We start from the raw sequence: 25,279 nt of genomic DNA on the forward strand, positions 1-25,279 counted from the left end.
TTCATTAAAACGCCTACATCATATTAATTAATCTTATAAATGTTTTCCTGGAATATGTTGTAGATTCGATCATTTCTTTCAACCAGGAAATTATGAATTTCAATTATTATTACCAGATATAGTTATCTGGAAAGTTCAGGTGTGGTCAACAAAAGGCGTGTGCCAAAGAAAAAAATATATTTTAAAAGTAGAACCGGAGGTATCAAAGCGGCTTCAAAGTATGTGAAAAATCATAGCAAATTACTGAAGCTTTAGGGAATTGCTACAATCCTGGGAAAATGATGGCTAGGGCAGGGAGGATGATTATACAGCCACAGACTGGAGCTATTTTATATGTGCCTATCTGGTTTACATTTTTAATTTTTAGAGAAATGCAGTACTGTTTTAAATATTTTAATACCATCACTGTATTTTTATCAATAATTATTGTCAAGAAATTTTATGTATCTATTTATCTTAAAGGATGATAGTGTTTTTGAGACATTTTAAAACCCCTCTTCGGTTTTAAACATTTGCTGAGAACTTCATGTCCAATTTTGTAATGAAAATTGTTAAGTAAACATAACTAGTTTAGTAGATATGTACCGTAAGTTCTACTTTCTGGAATGTATTTTTTTTTTCCACTAGATTGTATTGTTGTAAGGTATTAAAGTCAAGAAACCAATGCCTGCCTCTTTGTCACTCACAGACTGGAGAGGAGTGACAATTGGTTTAAAATGAGTGTGGAGAGGCCCTGCAAGGAAGAAAAGGCTTTCTTTCATCTTAAACAGTAAAAGAACATAATTACTTTATAGGACCTCGAATATAAAAACTATGTGAATCCTCATTTTATATTGCCGCACAGATCAGGGTTTATGGTGACAGTCATATCAAGTCTCCAAGATATCAGACAATGTGGAATGCCAGTGTGAGTGCTGTGTTTGCTCCCCCAGTAAAAGGAACTTCTGCTTTGTTCTTTAATGAACAGAATACCTCTAGAACTGTTACGTGGTCTAAGTGAAATTTTGCATGAAAATCATTTTGCTGAAGAGCAACAAAGTCATTTTGAGTGTTAATAGGGGAAAGTAGTTTTGAGATTAAGAAGATTTAACCATGTTGCTTTTTATTTCAGTGATTACTTTCTTAACCACTTTTAGCTAAACCTGCCAGCTTAGTATCTGTAATTATGGCATGTATTAAAACCAGCCAGGCCATTAAGTACACACTCAGATGTGTAGCTGCTGCTCTAATATATCACTCAATCATTTTCCATTGTACCATGCAACATTAGTCACCATTATTGCAGTGTGCAACCGTGATAAACACTTCGCGCTAAAGGAGAAAATGTCGGGAATATCGCCTAATTTTTTTTTATCTCTGAATCTACATTATGTTTCTCATGTGGTTCTCCTTGCTTCAATTCATCTGATTCCCTTTGTTAAATTTGCACAAATTCTTAACACAAAAGTATCCCCAAATGTCTATGTTGTAATTAGGTTGTAATTCTGAGTAGAGATTCTAGTGACATTTAAGAGCACACTGAGGAGCCGATGGAATACCACCAACTCTGGGGAGTTTAGAGAGGGAAGAGCAGAACTAAGTTATGTAAGTCTGGGAGCTGATTATTCTATGCCCAGCTATTTACAAAATAGAAATTTCCTCAGTTGTTGTCCCCTTATTTTCTCTAGGTTCAATTTTTACATCACAACTCTTCAACAGCCAGTGCTTTAGATTGCCATGGTTAAAATAAACTTAGTGACAGTTTGCTGTGTTCGGAATATCTATGTCCACCTCTAGAAGAGCATTGGCATTGGTGCTTCTAGATTTTAATCTCAACGTCTCTCTCTAAAAGATCCCACGAGTTTTAACGGTTGGCAAACAGAACGCTTTTATATTAAGTTCAGGTGAGGTATTTGCTGAATTGACATGAGCGAACTTATGCCCGAGGATAAAAAAAAAAAAACAAAACCGTTTATTTGTCATACAAAAGGAATGTGGGACACACACTAACGAGATAGAAAGGCAGTCGGCGTTTTGGGGTGTGTGGAGAGAAGCTGGAGCTGCAGTTCCCGCTGCAGAGGGCACGTGAGTTCCAGCCCTGCTGGAAGCGAGCCTGCGCTACCTGTGTCTGAGCCACCTGCACGCTGCGCCCTTTGTTATTCCCACGGACCAGAAGCTACTGCCCCTCCCTGTGTGCAGCCTAGATGCGCCCCCACCGGTGGGCTTCCTGTTCGAGGATGGGGCCTCCCCGTGAACCTGTTGCCCTTTCAGAGGGTGGCCTTTTGTTTGCATTTCTGCTCTCGGGCCTTAGGATCATGGTACTCCAAGTCGGCTACCCCTTTCCCGGGGGCGGCACCTGAACATCATTGAGTGCAAGTGGTCCGGCTCTTTATCAGGACGCGCCGCCCACCGCCGCCACCGCCACCGGCGCAGTCTAGGCTTCGGCTCGCCGGGGAGAGGGTTCAGCGGCTTCCCGTCTTGGCTTTAGTGCGTCCAGTCCGCGGTGGAGCGGTTAGTGCCTTCTACGGTGTGTTCTGTTTCCCTCCTGCACATTCAGCCCAGCTGACACCAGCCACCACTTCATAGCCAGTCAGCAGTGTTCACAGAGGCTCTTTCTGTCTCAAAATTAGAAGGCAAATTAGGTTTTCACTGGCGTGGCTGCAACCGTCTCTGCGGTTCCAGGGCATCAGACCACTGGGGCATAGCAAGGAAGTGGCCTCAAAAGAACCCCTTTCCCTTGAAAGTAGGTCACCTATCAGAGTATCCCACCATGCCTGCAATGTGGGAAACAGAATCAGGAGTTTCATTTTCTATTCTTATTCTACAGATAAGGATCTGAAGAAAAGGGGGAATTGTCAAAGGCGTTTAGGCTGGGTTCTGCAGGAGCGGTTGAATACAGAAGTTTCCCTTGAAATTTATCACCGGCCCGTGAGTCTCTGGGTTTAGGTCTATTCTGTGTTTTTAGTGCTATTATTTTCCTAAGTTCCACATGCTTTTCCCTTTCCCATCTGCTAATCCACATCCTATCCAACCTTAGTCCTGCTTTCTCCATTAGGTTTTTATCAATTAGGTTAGTTCACTTTAACTTTTTTTCTTTTGAGGCTCTCTATAGCTTTTAGTGTGAGGACTATACAACTTAAATGTGAAAGAATCCTCATTAAAATGTATTCTGACTTAGTAAAACTGCATTCTGCATTCCTGACTAACTCCCAAGTGAGGGCAATGCTTCTGGTCCCTGGACAATTCTGTAGGATGCACGTGGTATGCATTCACTGATTCCTAAGTACTTATTGTGGAGAATAGCTGTGTGGGCATCACCTGGAGCCACTTGTAAAATGCTGGATGTAGGGAATCTTACTTAATTTATATCTGATGAAACAATTTCCAGGGTAGGGTCCCAGCATCTGTTTCTTCACAAAAACTCCAGGTTATTCTAAGTCTCAGCCACTGAGTCTAGTTCAGCATCCTATTTTGACAAGAAACTGAGTTCCACAGATGTCAAGAGAGAAGCACAAAGATAGCAGACAGCTGGTGTAATATTAGTAGTTAACAGGGGTGCCTGGGGGGCTCAGTCGGTTAAGTGTCTGCCTTCGGCTCGGGTCACGACCCCTGGGTCCTGGGATCAAGCCCTGTGTTGGGCTCCTTGCTCAGTGGGAAGTCTGCTTCTCCCTCTCCTTTTACTTCTCTCCTGCTCATGCTCATTCTCTCTTCCTCTCAAATAAATAAATAAAATCTTTAGAAAGAAAAAAAAACATTAGGAGTTACTCCCTGCCCCCTTTTAAAAACTTAGCGGTATGAACTGAAACTCAAGTCTTAATCTCTCTAGATATTTTCCTCTGTAAAATGGAAATAGCATTCCCTACCTCACAAGGTCTGTATTAGAGTTGTAGGGGATGATAGATGTAAGATGTCCAGGCCATAGCAGGTACTGAATTTATTGTGATTGGGTCAATATTTTCCTTTTATATACATTAATTCTCTTCTAGATTACAGATCATTTGAGGGTGGGGATTTGAGGGATTGTTCTCCTTTTTGATCTAATCTTTTGCTAGCACAGGGCTGAGAACACAGCAAATGCTCAGTAGATGTTTATTGATGTGGCTCAAAACGTCTTCTTGGCCTTTTAATATTTGGTCTCCCAACTCAGATTAGCTGGTGTTGGGTAATTCTGTTTCTTGGACCCTGACCCAAAGGCCACTGAACTTAACATTCATGTCCTGAGCAGCTCAGGACTAGACTCACATCCATAGTAAACTGACTTAACCCTGAGGTCAACTTGAAGGATAATCTGAGATTCAGATCTATTGCATTTTGAGTTTCAGACTTGGAATTTAATCCTGCTTCAAACTGAATTTCTACATCAGCCTACCTATAACTAACCTGACCAGACTGGATTACTCTGCAGTAGAGGTGAGCTGATATTAATCAAATAACTGCTTTGTCACATTACCAGGATCCTTATTTATTTACACGCTCTGCACCACCGGACTGTAAATACCTTGAAGGTGGAGTGTATCTTTTACCTTTAGATCCTCAGTAGTGTCATAGTGTAAGGTACATAGTTTCATGTGGTGACTCTAGACTTCTGTACCTTTTCTGGGTTGGAATGAGAGAAAATGTAAACTGACCTGATACTTACTAGGCTTCTGTTCGGAAGTTAACTTGTTGTAATTAAGTCATTTGCCTTTAATTTTTCACTGTAATCTTGTGCGTGTGTCCTTGCAGAAATATTTCTGAGCCACATCCTTGTAAGTAATTTTAATAGTGGTAGGAGCTACTTGATTTATTTGCCATATACTGTGCAAAATTTTTGACAAATGCTCTTTGATTAAATACAGTAATCTTGTGAGGGAAACATTATCTCCATCTTTATAGGGGAGAATAGTAAGGCCCAATGTTTTCCAAAGTCAAGAATTTAAGCCTGGGTCTGCCTGAGTCCAAAGCTGTGCTCTTGATTATTCTGATCTACAGCTGCCATACACTCTGATTTTAAAATTTGACTTGAGAAAGGAGTAAGTATTTTAGTATTTAATGGAGACATGAATAATTTTCATCATAAATTGTTCACAACTACATTTAAGGCAATGTATGATAATTCCTATCTACTAGACACCAGAGTGAATTTGGCAGAGTGGAGTTTGTACAGACCTTGACATCAAGGGGAGTACGATCTGAATGTCCTCTCCACAACCTCTTAGTTCAGTAGACTGGGGCAAGTTTCATATCTTCAGTATTTGCATCTGTAGACTGAGGATGACATTGACTAATGGATGTGCTGAGATTGAAGATAAGTAAACATCTGGGGTAGGCCTTCCACACAGGGCACTCTCCCCATTCTCCTCCTCTCTACCTGGGTATCTTGGAAGTTCTTTCAGCTCAAAATTTCCCAACCAATGGCATCATTTTTCTCCAGATTTCTGCTTAATTTTTTTTCCTGATAATTTGATGACAGGCCTGTGGCAAATTTTATTTCAAGCTTCCCCTAAGGGGGCACCTGGGTGGCTCTGTCAGTTAAGCATCTGTCTTTCGCTCAGGTCATGATCCCAGGATCAGGTGTCAGGCTCCCTGCTCAGCTTGTCCTTTTCCCTCTGCCCCTCCCCCTACTCATGCTCTTTTTGTCTCTTTCTCTCAAATAAATAAAATCTGAAAAAAAAAATTTTTTCCTCTAAGGAAGGAAACTGAAGAAGTTTAATTCAGAATCCCCTTAACTGGAACATCTTACTAAAGGAAAAAAGAATGACCAGATCATGGTAGTTAGACTAGATCCAAGAAAAAGAGAATCCCTGGTTCAGTGTCATTGCTCTTGACTGACCGTTAGCTAGATGAGTAGGTAACAATTTTCCCAGAAGGGATCCCAGACCATTAGCATTTAACAGAAAATTTAAGCATTTTACAAGGTATGCTAACTGTTCTCCAGGAAGAGATTAGGCATATCCTCATGAGAAAGGTTCAGTCTTCTAAGAGGAAGGGGCCATGTTTAGCTCCTTCTCCGGCTTTTCTGACCCAGGATGTCTTCTCCCAGACTGTGGTCTCTTAATTAACCATCATACCTTTAGTTTCTTGTTTCAATTCATTTTCTGTAATCAAATTATCTTTCTAAAATGCCAATCTCATCATAGCACTTAAAAGTTTAAAAGTTCTCCATTGCCTGGTCGTTGATCTCAAAAGTCCTTAACTTGCATCTTCACAACTTGTTTTCATTCTCCTGCCCGGATTCCTCTTAGTCACCTGTTTTAAAAAAGGTTTTCTTTCATTTGTAGGAGCATACTAGCCCTTTCCTAAATCCTCTAAGGACTTGACATACCCATGTGTCATTTATGCTTTCTCCTTATTTTCCTTTTTGGAAAACTGGATTCATCCTGAAAGACTTCTATTAACTAATACCATCTCTCTGAAGTACTCTTCCTGATCTCCCACTGGGATCAGCTTTTCTCTCACCCCCTGAACCATCAAACTTTTCATTATTTTATTCACTGAGCATTTATATAGCTTCTAGTATGTACAAAACACCATAGTAAGCGCTTTGTAAATATTAATCCATTTATATTTAGTATAAATATTAAGTTATAATGACAACATGAGGGAGGCACCAGTTTTATCTTTATTTTACAGGTTAAAAACCTGAGTCACAAAGAGGTTAAGTTACTTGCTCAAAGTCACACAGGTAGTAAGAACTAGAGCTGGGATTCGAAGCCAGGCAATGTAGTTCTGAGTGAGTTCTTTCAGAGTCCATGTTTTTCATTACCATGCTGAAATGATTCTTACAGACAAATATTGCATTACAGATATATTTCAGTGCTTATTATGTTACAGGGTTTTCATTTTTCATACCAGCCTCCCTGATAAACCTCTTGAAGAAAGGAACAAATTCTATTTCCTTTATTCCTGGCTCAGAACCTGGCATGAAATGGGTACCTAATAAGGGAATAATAAATACATATTGAAAATAAGTACATACTGAGTTGAATTAAGAGTAAAAATACTTTTTCTTTCCTTTGCTGATAAACAGACTTGTATGCCATTAGCTGTCCTTGAGGTTTGTTTATACTCAGTGGGAAGAAAAGTAAGAAGATGAAAGCAAGATATAGTTTAGCAAAAAAAAAAAAAGCAATACTAGCAAATGCTCAGAAAATAACATTAAATACTACTATAGAAGTTCTTTTCAGAAATGGATAATAACTTTAGTCATGTAGTAAGGGAGACAGAAGATTATACAATAGGACAACCAGCAAGGCTCACTTAAATAGTGCACATTGTCTGACCACATGTCGATGGAGTCCCATACACGTTTCATACGTGTCATTGAAACAAATGTGTATACTTTGAGTATTGCTAATGAGGTTGACCTGTATTTTTTGAAAAGGGTAATACTATTTCCAGTAGAAATCCTGATAGTTCAAATAGGAAGAGTTGGACTAATTGAAACTTCAGGGGGGCGGGGAGGACAAAAAACAAAACAAAAAACACAAATCTCTTTAGAGGGAGAAAAAATACAGTAAAAGGAGGTCAAAGCAGAAATAATCACTTAGGCTTTGTCATAGATAGTATTCTCATGAAAGCATTTGATAAGTATGCAAATGAAATCTAATGTTGACTATAGGATTACAAAGCTGTTTGAGCAATTGATAATACATACATCATTTAAATCATGATACCACTGAAATCAATCTACGGTAAAAATGGATATTAGACTGGAATGAATACCTATAGTGGCAATGGGAGGCATCTGTTAAGGAATGATAACACTGTCTTTTTTCTTATGTAACTTAGCATTTGGGTAAATATATATCCCATTATAAACCATTTTTGTCCAATTTTTCTACTCATCAGTATAGATTTAATTATATAAAACTACCAGAGCTTGATATCTAGTAAAGCTAGATTCACAATTAGAATTGTTGAGATGACAGCAACTTCAGAGTAGGAGTTCAAAGTGCCACCCAATATAGATTTTTTAATTTTTACAATATCTTAATAAACTGACAATCCTTTCCATTTTAACACAGTTTCAGTCGTTAGAATGGCCACTGAATAGAACACTACTAACTGAGGTCTCTGAAATACAGTGCTAAAGATGGAAAAAAGTAAAGTTTTATTACCCTAAGAAGATTTGCTGCAGGCATCTGTCATTTAAAAAGGAAATGATAAGGACTTCATGACCAACAACTTTATATAAATTAGACCATTTCATGTTATACCTTTGGTTAGTCTTAAAACTCTACAACACTTTGACAATAGGGTACATGTGTTTCAGAATAGGACGTCTTGACATGGATTCTTTAATTCAGCTGTGCTGTCTTAAACTTTATACTGACAAAGTATACATAGGCTTTGTCCCATCTGGTTTGCAGATACCTAGGTTTTGTAGTCCTGAAATTACTGGAGTGAAGACCTTCTAAACACTATCTCACTAAATGCTCAGAACCATGAATTTTCTATTTTGTTGGTACTTTCTGATAGGAAAGTATTATTCAATACAAAGATAGAATACCTTTCTAGGTATTCAGAGGGAAGTGTTCCTTTTGTTATCTGGCAGGTTTTTTCCATTGCATGAATTACTATTAAGTTTGGAACAACTTTTTAAATTGTTTATCATAAAGCCTTTACATTTGAACAGTTGAAATAAAATGTCCTTCCACTTTTGCATCATTAACTTAAAGACTTTTATTTGGTGTCTACGATATGTCAGATCTTCAATACCTCAGAAGTTAAGAGTGTTGGAGGCAAAGCAAAGAAAAAAATACATAATATTTTCTATATTAAGCATTTAAGATGAATAAAAGCAGCTGCTAGGTATTTTAAATGCATTTAGTATTAAATCCATGGCTAGAATTTATTACATGCTTGCTAAATGGCAGCCACTGTGCTGTTTTATAGATATTCATTTGTTCCTCACAGCAATGCTTTGGAATAGATACTATTACTAATGTTTTGTCCATTTCACAGGCAACAGAAATGGGGCACTGGGAGCCTCCTGATCTTTTCAAGGTAATACAACATCTAAGTGGCAGCGTGAGGACTCTATAGCTGTATATGAAGTGTCACAAAACAAACGCCCAAATTACTAGTTGGATATTTGTAATTATCAGCAGCAGGTTCTTTCATCCTGTTTCATTAAGGCACAGACCATAACCATAGAACGCAAGAAAACCATCTCCTAGAGAAGGCGAGACAAGCAAAACCAGAGAATTTAGGATTGCCACCAGGTTTGCTGATTGGAGGTGGGGGGAGGTCTTCTGAGATTTTAGTGAGAACTTCAGAGTATCTAAAGAGGAAAATGATCCTGTAACATCTCTTTAAGAAACAAAATCACCTAAATTCCATAATTAGGAGAAAAAGGTAAATTTCTATGTGACAGACTAGTTCAAGTCTAGCCCCAGTGTTAGAAAAATAAACTACACAAAGCAAGAAGCCTAGATGGCATTTCAGTCAGAACAGCTTCTTATAAGATGGTTCAGCTCACAAATGGCTGCTGTCAGAAGCAGTATCAATTATCCCCTGGGTTTCTCTGTCCACAGAGAATAACACAAATATAAGGACGGAAGACCTGTTGTGTCTAAGTTAGTGGAGGAAACTCCTCTCAGGTGAAGAGATCTATTTTTTGCCTGTCAGGCTTTGTGTCACACAATTGAATACATTTGCAGATGAGCAAACTGAGGCTATGGTTTTAAGGTGACACAATACATTGTGGAATCCATTTGAAACCCACAAAGGTTTCTTGTAGATCCGTAGTGACATCCATGTTTCTCCAAAAGCTTTCAATCCATTACTCAAGGCTTGCTTTATTCTACCTCCGTTGGGAGTTAATCTCTCTTTAAACATCCTTTTCTCAAGTTAAAGGCACCCACAACTGGATTCAGCCTTCTAGGAAGGGTTTAATCCAGGATACATTATGGGATCATAAGGCTCCTATGAGACACCTCGTTGTTGAACTGTTCTCAGAAAGTGAATGATGAATATGAATTTGCCAATACTAAAGGGCATTCTACCTATTTGTGAATTAAATCTGACAGATCCTCCTAGGAAAGAAATGCCCATGCCTCTTAAAAATGTGCTGATGTTCTATAAATGTGACCTACTTTTGGCTGTCAAGTAGAATTAGGTGAAGAAAGGATACAGAACTGTCAAAAAACTTTTAGGCTGACAGTATTATTCCATACAGATTGGAAAGCATTCATTGTCTTATTTTGCAAAGAGCTCCCCCACCCCATACATGGATTGGTAGCACACTATCATCAAAGCACCTATATGCTTTTGTCATCGTACAGAATGGTCAGTTGCTATCTAAGAGAGCTTGAATTGTCTTTCTAGACATGATTAAAAAACAATTAAAACTTGTGACTTTATGAATAAAGAAATGTTCAGAGTTAAGAGGGCATTAAGAAATGTTCAGAATAAGGGGGCCACTAGGTATATCAAAAACTATCCCTAGCATTATAAATTTAATAATGATTGGATAGGAGATGACAAATGACACCAGGGGAATAACTGAGAGTCCTGAGCATATTCATTTGACTGACTTGGTATGGAGATAACCTGAGAAGTCCTAGCAGACCACTTGGGAGGCTGTGGAACTCTGGACCAACTCCATAAACTGTGTAGACACTAGCTCTTAGTAAGGCCTCGAGCCATGTTCCCTACAGAACTGTGGGTATTTTGTTTACAAGGATGGCCTCTGATTTTGGCAGAAGCACCAAACTGATCACTCAGGGTAGAACCATGATGATGAAAATCTCGGCTAGAAGGGCAGTTTAGGTGAGTGTTTGATCATCTGTGTGCTGTAACAATGAAGTGTCTGTGGCAGAGGACCTGAAATTTGTATACAGCATTGGAGTTCCTGCTCTTCCACTTATCATTCAGGAGAGGTCTTTAAATCTCAGGCACCTCATCTGTAGATGGGGAGTAAAGAATACTACTTCATAGAGTTGATGAGGAGATTTCTTCGCTAGGTATAGGATGGCAATTGACAAGGGGCATTATTGTGATGATTAGGAACGTGATTTGAACATCTATGGGTGCCTGTCCAGCTTTGTGCTAGGCTCTGAGTTACAGCATGACATTTTAGCTATATGTCCCTAGAAGATCACTATCTGGGGAGGAACAGACAAAAACACCTCTAATAGAAGACAATAGGCAAGGGCTAAAATGTTGGTCATTGCTGATTGGCACAATAGAACTTCAGATATTTTTTATTTACATTTGATCACTGATTAATTTTCCTAGTTACCTTTCCTTTTTATCGCAGGCATATACACACACACACCCACCTTTGCCTACAATGAGGTGATTATTTATAGCTTACATATATATCTTAACATTTGCATATATCATTGCAAATAACACCCAGATCCGTGTGCAGCATTTCTATCACTAGAAAAATACTTCATTCCCCTTCCCAGTCAGACTTCGTCCAAGAGTATTCTAAGGATATACTGTCTTGACTTCTGTCACCATAGATAACTTTTGTCTGGTTTTTTGATCCCCGTGTAAATGGAATCATGCAGGATGTACTCTTTAAAACTTGGCCTCTTTCACTGAATTTGTCTATTAGATGTATTCGTATTCATGCTACCTCCATCCCTGATTCGTTGCAGTGTAGTATGTCATTCTATGAATAAAATACACATTATTTGCCCATCTTACTATTGATGAAGATTTGAGCTGTTCTCAGTTTTGTGCTCTTACAAATAAAACTGCTGTAAACATTCTCATACATGCTTCTGATGGCCATAACCACTCATTTCCATTGGGTGTATTGGCAGGAGTAGAAATGTTGGGTCATAGGGTATACCTACTATGAAACATTGTTTCCAAAATGGTTTTATTAATTTGTATTCCCACCAGCAATATAAGAGGTTTCCAGTTCTGTGTTTTGGAGAATACTTGGTATTTTCAGTCTTCCATTTAATCATCATGATAGCTTCTGTGTGAGTATGTGGACTATGCTGTTTTACCAGGTGTTCAGGGAAGGAAATCACATATTCACAGAAATGTGAACATACCTGACCACAGTTCTTCTTGCCTTGAATCTTCAGCCTGCGTTTTCTAAGTTCCATAGACTCTCCCAAGGGTTTTCTGTTCTTTGACCTCTACAAACATGAAAACATCTGCTTCTTATCTGCTGACCAAATGTTGATTATCACGGGCCCCAAGAGCAGATAGGAAAGTGTCCCTTCCCTGAAATATATAGCAGAACACTTTCTCTGCATTTCTAACTTCTAGCTGCCTCTTGCATAGTAGACATTTACTAAATATTTGTTGAAATTAGTGACTTTCTTTTTCTTTTTTTGATCTACAGAATTACTTTAACTTGTGCTTACTCCTACTATAAACATTGCCTTTTCCTGGAAAATTGCTTATAACTTGCACATTTACCTGAAAAGCCTTAATTTGTTGTCCTCAGTGCTTTTTAGTCTTAAATGATATGATTGGAGTGAGCAATATTGTGAGCTTCCCAAAACATAACCTAATAGTGCTCGCTATTAACTATTTTTAAGAAGGATCTAGAACAGCAATATGGGCAACTTAGCATTTTGAAAACTATTTTGATGGTGTTTGCCTCAGACCTTTAAAAGAATCTGGTGCATATTGGGGACAGTATGTTTAGAACTCTCATAAATATTCGTATGTGAGTAATATGTGGGAAGTAACCATTATCAGACAGATAGAACATGTCTGACAACATGTTATCTCCATTTCAACGGTAGAGCTCTATAAAGTCTTCATTTTATAGAAACTGAATGAGACTTAAAATGTTACTTGCCTAAATTATGCATATGTCAAATGGGATTGTCATTAAAATACAAAGAAATTTGATATCAAATTTTGAGAAAATGAGAAAGTGAAATTAAAGTTGACCAAAACTGATATAATTTTAAATAATTTAGTAAGTGAAAAGACATGAGAATGCTCCTTTTATGTTTTTGTTTTTTATTGCAGGCACTCCTATTTCTACAGGGATAGATACTTTGATGGTCCATGGTGCAAACTATATTATCCAAATGGGGAAAAGGGACTGGGAGAAAATTGAGGCCTCTTACTTGTTTTCTTTCCATTCTTTTCTCAAATCACAGGGCCTTATTTGAATTGTTTCTAAAGACCATTGGAGCACATTATTATCCCTTCATTCTGAAGAATACCTTTGCTTCTTATAGCTTAATTTCTATTATCCTGCAACACATTTCGTGTTGTCCTTTATAAAATCTCAATGGTATAGCAATTTTCTCTTGATGATTACTTAGTAGTTGGAAACCTGCATTATTTCTCTTTACTGTTCACTCTTTTTTTTAAAAGATTTTATTTATTTATTAGAGAGAGAGAGAATGAGAGATAGAAAGCAGGAGAGGGAAGAGGGTCAGAGGGAGAAGCAGACTTCCTGCTGAGCAGGGAGCCCGATGTGGGACTCAATCCCGGGACTCCAGGATCATGACCTGAGCCGAAGGCAGTCGCTTAACCAACTGAGCCACCCAGGTGCCCCTACTGTTCACTTCTTAAAGTAAACATCTGTATATATTTTTTCCTTCTTTTTTTGTCAGTGCTATTTAGTATCTTACAAATTATTTTATGATTGTGTCTATCTGACTGTGAGCAAGTGGAATTGAAAAATTCTGGAGTATCCATTCCTCTAGCCTTATTTGTGCATCTCTAAAAATCTTCCTAAGTGCCATCAACTATGGGACTAATAGTCACTTACGGTGAGAGTGACCAGAAGGACTCAGCTGAATTTAACCTGAAGCTTAGCCTAGGTTTGTTAAATATTTGACTGTATAGAATTTACATATTTGACTATAAACACCTATGGACACTAAAAATAGGCTTTTGATAATATGACTAAATCCCCAAATAGGGAATCAGAAAGGTTCATAGAACCATCATCAGATGGATATTTTTACTCTACCATCTCTTCTGTTAATACTCTCTTCCTTGCAGTTCTCAATTAAAATTTCCATGTCAGTCAAAAAACAGAATCTGAAAGGGCTCTATCTGTCTAGTTAATAGGAATTCTATCAGGCCTTGGGACACCTGTGTTTCCTAGTATACTGCCCTGGCATTTAGATACTACACCCAGGCTAGCTAACTACACATACAGGACCCAAAGTTATCATTATCACCTGAGCTACATGTCCGATAGAATTCCTACTTTATTTCTAGAGGAAAGAAACCATAAATTCCTGCCTCAAAAGTAGTAGTAACAGGATGAGGACAATGTGACAGTTATCACAACCATATATTAACTGTTTTAAGCTGCAGGGTTGGGGACAGATTTTTTACATTCTTGCTCCCTGGGCCCCAAGAACTTCCCAAGTGACCATCCGTTACCTCTTAATTCTGAAACAGTACTGAGCTGCGTTCCCCCTACCTCTTATCTATTTTATATCCTCTTGTCTCACAGACATCAAAGCATTTCCCAGACTTTCTTTGCTTGCATAGTCCTCATTATAACAGATTCTCAGAGGAGAATACCTTCTTGTCTGGCCCACATCTCAGAAATGCAGTGTGAGTATGTGTTCAGAGAAAGGGAGCTCTGTGGCTGAATTACCATCAAATCCTTTAACATCTTTGGCTGAATGACATCTCCAATTTTGCCCGGGGGTGGGGGGGGGAATTAACTTTCAGAACACTTATTCACAGGCTTACTTGGGGAATATGTATCAAGAAACTTCTGGTTCCTATAATCAATAATTTAAAGTATTTCAGGTATTTTAATCAAAGTGACAAATGTCCATTCTATATATCTGTTCGCCTTTTCAGAATTTTGGACTTACTGGGAATGAAACTTATGAACATGAATTGAGGTCTTCCCTGACTCTAAATTCCGGGGATTTTGTCATTTTACAATTTCACGTGCATGGCTTTGAATTACATGTTGTTTTGTGCATTGAGGACGGCTGCGTGTCATCTCCCCAGCACTAATTTGCCTTTATGATCGCTTATCACTCCTGATTTGGACTGTGGGAAATGGAAGAATAATACTTGCTGCAAGAATTGACAGACAAGGGGCATCTGGGTGGCTCAGTCTCTTAAGCGTCTGCCTTTGGCTCAGGTCATGATCCCAGAGTCTTGGTATCTAGCCCCATGTTGGGCTCCCAGCTCAGTGGGGAGCTTGCTTCTCCCTCTGCCCCTCCCCCTGCTCTTGTGCTTGCTCATTCACTCTCAAATAAATAAAATAAAATCTTTCAAAAAAACAATGCAAGTCAGAAGCCCTGGAATATTCTAACAACTGCAAGTTTTCTCTGTAGTTGAAATGTATTAATAAGGCAACTAAAACTAAAAAGTCCTCTGTAGCTTGAGGTTGAGGAAATTGTTTTTTTTGGCGGGAAGGCTCTTTTCTGAGAAGGTTCAACTAGGAGATTGCAGTGGGTGACAGCTCTTCAGGTACTGGGCACATGTCAGGAGGACATCCTCACTCCCATCCCCCACTCCAGGGTGTAAATGTGGAGCTGATGAAATTTTGTGTCCTATCATGTAGGAAGTTTTTGGGGATGATCCATCCCACCTTGCCAAATAATGCTGGTTAAATGATTTAGGATCTTTTTACCACTTAAAACTTTTCAAATAGGCAGCTGTTTTCTTAATAACAGTATCATTTTTATGAAACCTACCTAATTCCTTTTGTAACTGGAGACTTGAACAGAAGTTGTGGGAAAAGATCAGAAATATTTAATAACTGCATTAAAGAAACTCTTTTCTACTGGTGTAGTACAAACAGGATACTGACTCTGACACTTGGGAGAACCTTCACAGAGCCACTTCTACATACAGAACGGGATGTGGCTTCTTGTAGCTCCCATTCCCCCAACCGGGGAATGAAGCTTTCTGCAGGGCTCTGCCTTTCATGGACAGGTAAAGGAAGGCCAGGAAATCTGACTGTGCAAAGGTGGCAGGGTGTTTTGCCTGTGAGGGGAAATCCTCCATTTCAATAAAACCATCTTCCTGATAGTTTTATATTTTTAGAAGAGCCCATGACTTTCAAAAAACGATTCAAAAGACCGTGATTTCCAGGGATAAGCCTACATTTTTTTTTTTTTTTACCCATTACACACTGACTCAGCTTTCTGTCACTTTTGCACATCTGTCATTTCACTTCATTACTGCATTTTTTTTTTTTTTTTGGTTTAGTGGCATTTTGTTTTAGGGGGAAAAATGGTTAGATTTATGGCCTTGGGAATGAGAGATGTCTCATTTCAGAAAACAATAAATATTGTGGATAGTGAGAGTATTTGTACTACTGCCGGCAAGGAGCTGTATGTGCTCCTGTGGGCTCTTCAGTGTGTGGATTCCTGCCAGTGCTGACATTTTTTATAACCATCCTAGTGGCCAAGAAAGCAACTGAAGACCACCTTGTGGCTAAGTGGGAAAAATGCATAATAGAAAAAGGGAGTGTAATTAATTTGTCTCTCTGGGATAATGCAATCAGAGCATTGAAGCAGAGAACCAAATTATCATTGTTGAACTTACATTGCTTTGGGATGTTTTCAATAAAATGTTTTTGTGTCTGATTCTTTTATATAACTCAGAAAATAGAGGATCTTATCCACAGCACACTTTTAGACCATCTTAGAGGATAAAATGTATAAAACCTAGAACTCTGCCCTGAATAATAATGGTTAAATTATTATGTGAGGGAAGTGCAAAGTTATTGGTACAGGAGGTAAGTACTGTTAAGAATTCAGAGTCAGAAGAGTCAACATGGGGCCAAGTAGCCAAGAAAGCTTCATGGAAATAGATGGAACTTGACCTTAACCTTAAATAATGTGCTTTTTGGTAGTTATAGAGGGGAAAAGGGTAACAAGGAGCACTGAAAACGCAATTAAGAAGAGACTACATCAAAAACTAATGATGTATGGTGATTAACATAACAAAAAAAAAAGACTGGAATGAAAGGAGTGTTCTTGGGTGATAGGGAGGTCACCAATGCCTGATAGAAGGAACAGAATGGAATCCAGCTGAGGAAGTCAACCTACACTTTGAGGAATGAACAGTGGTTAAGATGTGACTTTTAAACGGAATTCTTTTTCTGGCTCGTCTGGACTATGAGAGACAGAATAATAATTTCTTTGATGACAAGTAAGCAGAAGAGGTGTTAAAGAAGGGAAGATCTTGAAAGCCAATTCTGGATGGAATGAGTTGGCTCTGAAAAGTTTGCCTGAGGATACTTTGAAGATAACATCCATTCCATCTCAAACTATTCACACCTGGAAATGTCCTCTGTGTAAGATTGGGTGAGAGGATCTGGAAATCCTTTTAAAAAACAGATAATAAAGAGCCTATGGCTGTGCCAGATACTCTTCTGGGTGCTTGACATAAGTTATAAGTTAGATCTTAATAGCAACCTTGTGCGGTAGGTATTGTTAAGCTCATTTCACAGATGAAAAATTTCAGCTTCAAAGAAGTTATTTGACTTGACATCCCACAAATACAGGGTGGCAGAACTGGAGTTGAACTTCAAGACAGCCTGACTTTGCATTCACACTCTTGCTGCTAACCTGTCCTGCTTTCTCATGTGTGGTATGTACACGAAAGGGAACAATCTAACACTTTGGCATTTCTTCTAAAGGGTAATCATTATACACGTGGGATTAAACCAGAAACAGACGAGTACTATGTAATTTAGTGCTCTTCTACCCCTGATTGTCATCGGGCCACAAGTAATGGCTACAGATAGACAAGGTTTGTGCTTGTTTGTCATTCATCCCATCAGTAAACACTGTAATCCCAGCTCTGCCTACTTGTACGGTTCATAGGGTACTTGAAAAATATATTTTTTTAAATCTTCACAAAAAGGCAGGGTATGTCCATCATTTCCACTTTGTTGGAAAGAAAAATTGAGACCCAAGAGGTGTTACATGGCAGAACTAGCAATTAAATCCAGTTTTTGAGGCTAAGTCTAATGGCAACTTAATTCCTACTAAGGGTCTCAAATGTCAGCACTAAATTAGCCATCTTGGCTTTTGGAAGGATGACTGGATAGGATCTATTTCCCTTTCTTTGTGTGTCCATTATGGCTATTGCAGCTTGAAATACTTTCCCAAGCTTTACTCAGAATATTACTCTGCTTATAGTTTTTTATTTTCTAATCCAGAGTAGTTCATATTTCCCAGTTAGCTATTCTTGGAATGGTCCTCTGGTTAGGTGTCTAATTTCACCTAGTTTTTCAGTTACTAGTTTTAAGATTTTTTAATAAATGTAAAACCACCACCCTACACATAAAAGAATGTCAATAGCCCTGATTATTGGTTAGGAGGAGTAGAAACTTGGTGTTAGTGGAAGCATCTCTCCTATTTTTAAGTCCAGTCAAGGTTATTCATTGAATAATTTCACTTCATCAAAAGCGGAAAAACCGAGAAAATCCTGGTTTCTTAAGTTGTACTGCTTTTTATGGATAATGTCGTTTTAGAACTAAGGTTACAAATTAGATTTATAACTTTTCACAGACTTGGCCTCGTTTTTAGCACTCAGGACCCTTAGAAGTCATTTGGAGCCTCCTGCTGGTCTTCCCACCACCTTTGTCCCCTGACAGCCCAACCACGTAGAGCATGGGAGAAAGTCAGGGTCAAACCTTTTTGGCATTTTTCACACCAGAAATCAGAGGAAGCAGGTGACAGCATTTCATAGGAAGCGACATGCATTTCCTGTTCCCTCTAGTATGATGTGAGGCCATGCCTGAAGAGCCCCCTGCTGCTGAATTATTTTCTGCCACTCTGGGGGTGGGGTGGGGGCAGTGGGAGGGGAGGCCTGCAGACAAAGCCTGAAGTGTTCTCCTATCACAGCAGGAACAGAGACAAGGAATCCTGAGAGGTATTACTACAAGAGATACAGAAAATGCAATGAAATCCTCCTCAACATTACCTACATTTAAATGCGTTCAAGAGTCTGCAACAGTTTCCGCTAATGAGGAATTTTTTCAATGACAAAACTATGGTTTGACTCAGATTAAATAAAAATGATTGAAAATGAGGTAGCAATGGAAAGAATTCCTGTAGCTCTGTCATACCACTGGGCTCCACACAATTGAAAAGAAAAATGTAAACACAGAGTATCTGAAGAAAACATGTGAGGAAGGAACATCAAAGAACTTGATAGGAAAAATCACCTCCCCTAAGTATAGTGTCAAGGAAGTTCTATGGAGAAAAAAAAATTCATAATCCCTCCTCTCAGGGGAATATGCAGAAGCAAAGGAAAGCGTTTTCAAGACTAGTGGAAACTACACCAGAATTTAAAACTGAAATTAATAATCTACCTGACAGAGACTTATGGAAAGTGTTTATTTTTTCCATTGGGGAAATAAAATCAGTGGAAGAATGAACATACTGCATTTCTACAAAAACCATATGTTTTATGTCATTCTAGTTCTCACACTGTATTTTTGGTATTCCAAATGATTAAAGACCCACTCTAGCCCATTAAGTTTTTGTTGGGATGGTGATCTAGAAGGACAAGTGACTATTTTGCAGTTCTTCACAAAACTTTGAAAGGCTTTGAGACTTAATTATTGCATGCTACAAGAAAAGAAAAGCAAATATACTTTGCAGATTTTATAAACACTTTAAGGTGGTATTAAAGATGAGTTTGTAGAAGAATGGGGGTCCAGGTATTTAATAGCCAACATCCTTTCCTGTAGGTCAATATCCATTCAGAGCCAGTTATTTATAATATTACTCTGAGAATGGGCATTTAGTGGACTTATATCTTTTATACAGTATGAACTATTGCAATATGTTTGTCACTAATCAGAAGAATAGCAAATTCTGTTTTCACATTGTATGTTTATTTTTTTAAAGTTTTATTAACCTAATGTATTTGTTTCAGGAATACAAGTCTGTGATTCATCCAGTCTTACACAATTCATCACATTGTATGTTTATTTAAGAGAGCTCTTAGCAGATACATATTTTTCTATCTCCTTAAAGAAAATGTTGAATAAGAATATGAATATAATTGTAATATTTTCATTACTTGGTTCTTTAAATTATCCAAACTATGCTTTTTTTCCTTAGCCTTAAAGTAGTCTTGTATACTATGTATATTATATATACATGTATATTATTAATATACTATGTATATTAATATAATTTTAATTTTTAAAATTGTAATTACACAAGTTCTAAGAGTTTTCTGAAACAAAATACATTAAATTTTGTAAGAAAATGTTTTCATGGCTTATTTGGGCAGAAAATAAAAATAGTAATGTCGAAAATTATTTCCTCCTATGCATAATAATTATGAGGAAACTGGTAGCATTAGAACATTAATTACTGGACATGGGGTTTGAATTGCTTTTCTAGTAGTGATGATAATTCTTAATTTCTCATTTAATATGGATTCATTGACACTCAAGTGAGTATCAGATGCTGTTGCAGGCAATGAGGTTCCAGAGGTAAAACCCAGTCTCTTCTAGGTTTATGGATCTACTCTTGGGTTTCTGGTAGGTTTATAGGTTTATCCTAATCCTTTAATATATGATTCTGCTCTTTTTATGCACTGAGTTTGACAAAGGCCCAAAGTAGATTACATGACTATGGAATGGGATGATACTAATCATAGTGACACAGGCAAACATTTATTAAATGCTTACTATGTGCTAGACTTACTCTGAATGTTTTACATTAATCTTCACAGAATATCCATGAGTGTTCTTTTGTCCCCATCTTACAGATGAGGAAACTGAGGGAAGGCCCAAGATCAAACAAGTATAATTTGGTGAAACTGGTGTAAAGAATGTACTGTGATGTTGATATACTTTAGCATAACTTCTAATAATCCAAGCAGTCAGGGACTTTTAATGTTAGTAAATGTGTCCTGCATGAATATTGTCTCTACCCAAATGGACTTCCATCTCTTGAGAAATAGTTCTTTTGAACTGTCTCAAGAGATTAATTCAGTCTTGAGTGAACAGGCATCCTTCATGTGCTTACTGATAAAGCTACAGGGCTCCCTTATCTGTGGTTAGGTTATGGCCCTCGGTGAGCTTCTTCTGAATCAGAGGGAAACCTGGCTCTGCAGTCTTCTGTCCTTCATCTGTGATTTCCCAGAGTGCATCAGGCTTTGCGTTTAAAAATGGTGTGCTCACCTTGAGAGGTTGTACCGATATCTTGCGATAGCACTTTTTGCCATCTGTTCTCTTTGAATCCTTTCTAGAATCTAAACCTTACATCGCGGGGCCTTCTGCCTTACCCTCATCAATTTGGTCTGCCTTCCTAGCAACTGTTTTACATCCCCCTCAGCTCTGTCCTTCTGGAAGGGTTTTTGAGATATTTGCTGTTATTTCTGAGATTCTCAAGTACTGAGATTAACAAAGCCTTTTTAATCTCTTAATGATTCAGTAGGTATTCTATTGCACTCACCCACACTCAGAGGCTGTGGGATCCTCTTTTCAGCCTATTATTCTTAGAGTCAGTTTCCATGCACTGCAGTATCTGCTCCTTTTGTAGGAATATGTTGTCTATTTTGGGTTTCATCTTTGATTCCATTTCATTTCCTGTTGCTCCTGCCACACAACTACTGTTTCTTCGTTGGCCCTGCTGTGGGATGGTGGAGGCTTTGGGGTGGGGGTGGGGTCTGACCGCACCCACCCATAATCCAGTTTCTGGGATTCCTAATCACTCAGTTTAACATGTCCTCCCTGGTTCTCTCTGCCCCACTGTTCTTCCCTGATCTTGTCTGAAGAGAATACCTTTGCTTTATTTCTGTCCTAAAAATAGAATTTCTGTTCTTGTTTCATGAATACCATTTCTTCTCTTATCTCTCTGAGGATACCAGTATAACTTTTTCCTTTGTTTTCTCTACATTTTCTTTTTGTTCAAGTTGCTTATATTTTGTTTGATTTGTTCTCTCCCTTTTACATTGGGAACTTTCTTCAGGTAGTTTGAACATGGTGAACCTAGGTTGTTTGCTCAGCTTTAAGAGTAGGCACTATGAAAACAATTGGAAACCTGTGTGTGTATCCATTCTGAGCTTTGCAATAGGGTGATTTGAGAGAGCTGTTTCTTTGAGGAGACTCTGATGTCAGTAACTTCAGATTACTCTTCAGAAACTTCCAGTTTCTTGTCTGGAGAGAGTAGACCTAGCTGCCTTATCTGAAAGCTGCACGAAGAAGTGGAGTTGGATCAGAGTCTCAGGACTAAGTGTGTATGTTCTCTTATCACTCTGTTGTTGGTATGGTGTCCACCCCCCGCTTCAACCTGTCCCCCAACCGTAAGATATTCTAGTCTTATAACAAAGTAGGGGAGAGGATATTATGTAGAGGAGAAGGACTAACTACATCTTGAAGAGTGTTTTCAGCCTTGTATTCATTCACTGTTGCAAATGTATTTGGTGCCTCCAGTTCTTTGTGGGGAATCAGCAATGTAAATCACTGTGTCTGCTTTTCTGTCCGCTAATTCAGTTTCAGGTTCTATTTTCCAGGTTTCTAAATTTTGTTGCTCTTGTCTCCTTTTCTATTTTGTTGCCTTTTATTGTGGGTTTATGATGTTTGGAAAAACTTACTATTGTTTTAATGGAGTTGTAGAAGGGAAGCAACAGTGCATTCATGGATTCATTAACCAAAATGGGCTTAACATTGGCACTTTGGTAAATACCAAAGAATATGAAAAAAATCTGTACATTTCTGGGTCCTACTTTTTGCCTCTTGGAGGACAGAGATTCTATATCTTTGAAACATTTATTCTCACTTCTATATCTTAATTGTTGTCAGAACTGGAATTTCTCTTATGCTGCAAGTCTCTTCCAAGTCTTACAGGCAAATAATCGATTTTTCCTATAGGAGAGATGTTATTCCTTACCTTACTAATCTAATATGTAGAAAAATGCCCATTGTAGACTTTAGTCTTCTGAATGAAAACAAGTGAGATGTTTCCATTTTGAAAAAGGTTGCTCACCCCTCTCCTTTCAACCACATTTTCCTTTGATTGGCTTTGTTTTGTTGATTATTGAAGTCTACCTTTTCGAAACAGATCTGATTATCTGATTATTTTTAGCATATTTTTAAGTTCTCCCTTGTTCCAAAGCAAATATTCCCAAAACCTAGTGGCTAAAAACAATCATTTTATGTTGCTCACAATGTTTTAGCCCAGGAATTCTGGAAGGACTTGGCCAGGTGATCTTTTTCACTCACAAGTCTGGCACCTTGGCCTCTCTGTCTTTCCCCCTCTCATCTTCTTAAGCCTCTTCATCTGTCTTGGGATCTCACAGCATGGCCGTCTCAGGCTAGTCAGACTTCTTATGTGTGGTTGGGCTTCCCCCAGAGCAAGTGTTCCATGAACAAGTGTTTCAGAAAACAAGAAGTAGAACTGACCTCAGCCTGGAAACTAGGATAGAGTCACTTGTGGCGTATTACATTGATCAGAGCAGTCACAGAGCCTACCCATACTCAGGGGGAGGTGACATAGAGGCCATCTCTCAGTGGGAGGAATGACCAAGTATTTGCAGCCATCTCTAATCTGCTAATCTCCACCCCTCCACACTGACACCCCCCTCACAAATATATATATATAAATACACACACACACACACACACACACACACACCACATATTAAAATATTTGACTAATTTCAGAAGCTAAAGCTAAAGCAATTCCTGACATAATCCTATGCAAAATGGATGACACAACCATAAATACCTGCCTTGTTTAGGAGTACCTCAGATCCTCTCCCTGCTCTCATTACTCTTGTCAATATCTTTTTGGTGAAAGTTCTCCCCAGTAGCTACAACTAATAACACTTCTGATCCCAGAGCAGGGGAGAACAAGACTTGACCAAGTGAATTTTCTTAAGGCCCACCAATCTACCTATAATGCAGTGCCGGGATGGTCACATCATTCCCCAGAGAGAGTGGCTGTGTTTGGATGATGCCCTCTATGCCATTAAGACGGTAGAGCAGGATGAGGTACCTCTGTCAGTAAACATCGTGTTTCAAAGCAGCAGCAGTGGCAGGAACTGTAGTGGCAGTTCCTTAATACCAGGAAAAAATAACCTCATGGAAAAGACCTGCTCTGGGCTGACTTACCTGCTTGACCTTACACAAAAAATTATATTGCCTATGCACTGTCTTCATTTATGAAATGGGACCAGTAATTTCATTTCCAGGGGGTTGTAGTCAGACTAAAATAAGGGCACTCACAGTGAGTCACAGTGTCTGGAAAAGAATCAGATAAGGGTTTTTGACTATTCTTTTAACATTAGTATTATTCAAGAACAATATGAAAATGTGGTGTAACCAGCTACAGAGTCGATGTAGCTTAGCATTCATTATATCTAACACTATTGACATTTAATGTCTAACACTATTGATATTTAATGTCAAAATAGAGTGGGTGGTACGGAATCCTTGAATCAGCGCCAGCTACAAGTACATTCAGATGATAATTAACATAAGGAGCAATTTAAGATCATTTCAAAACTCCCCATAGGATTAGCACTACATAGCCAGTACCTACCCCCACCCCTGACATTTTTCCATGTGGTAATTTGCTGAGGCTTCATCCTAAATCCATGAGATGTATCTGTCCCAAATTCTAATAAAGTCTAGCTTTGCCTAGAGGATGTAAGGCGGGGAGTCTGACCCTTTCCGTACTTCATCTGGATGGTCAGCTCTGTAGAACGTGGTCCTTGAGCTGTTCTCCTCATCGTTGTCACTGTCCCTTCACATATTCTAATCACACATTGGTTTCAGAGAATGTACAAAGCAAGTGACTTCATGCTGCACCCCTAACCTCGGTCATTTACCATTTTGAGGGTGACAAGTTGTTAATAAAAGGAGCTAAATATGATGCTGTGGTTGGGGGAGTACAAGCATCATTATTGCAGAGAAGTAACCCAAACCCACACACCCTGTCTCAGGCAGCATGTGATGTGGCATAGAGGCATTACCTGGAAGTGAGTTCTTAATATCCAGGAAGGTTGGTTTTTCTCACCTATGGCCTGGAGCTTGTGGTCCTGAAACAGAACTCTTCCTAGAAATTATTTTCTCAAGGAAGAAGCACCAGATTCAAAGACCCACAGACTTGGAGTCTGTAATCTTGGTTCCACTATTTAGTGGTTGTGTTTTAGAGAAAGATAATCACTCTGACACTTATTTTCAGCTTTAGAATGTCTGTATGTTAGAAGAATTAGGAAGTTGAAAGAGATATGTGTAAAAATACCCACATAGAACACTTGTTTCAACAATAATTGATACATGGCCAATCATTTTTTTTTATTTCACCACATCCTCAATCAGATTTCTAGAAGCAATTACCAGATACTATATTACATCATTGCATCTTGAATTATTTCAATATGCATCTTTAACATCAAAGAAATT

General features: G+C 38.5%; 1 long non-coding RNA gene across 1 annotated transcript in view; it reads left to right on the forward strand.

Annotated features, from left to right (window-relative positions):
• The first annotated feature begins 4,293 nt into the window (after positions 1 to 4,293).
• LOC141373493 (uncharacterized) overlaps positions 4,294 to 25,279 on the forward strand; it is a 173,563-nt gene continuing 152,577 nt past the window's right edge. Inside the window, exon 1 of the long non-coding RNA XR_012379553.1 lies at positions 4,294 to 4,389. This is a non-coding gene — a long non-coding RNA (uncharacterized lncRNA). The remainder of the gene's footprint in view (positions 4,390 to 25,279) is intronic.

The sequence above is a fragment of the Callorhinus ursinus genome, unplaced genomic scaffold, assembly GCF_003265705.2.
Source record: "Callorhinus ursinus isolate GAN/ISIS: 27379988/994484 unplaced genomic scaffold, GSC_fseal_2.0 scaffold10, whole genome shotgun sequence".
Lineage (NCBI taxonomy): Eukaryota > Metazoa > Chordata > Mammalia > Carnivora > Otariidae > Callorhinus > Callorhinus ursinus.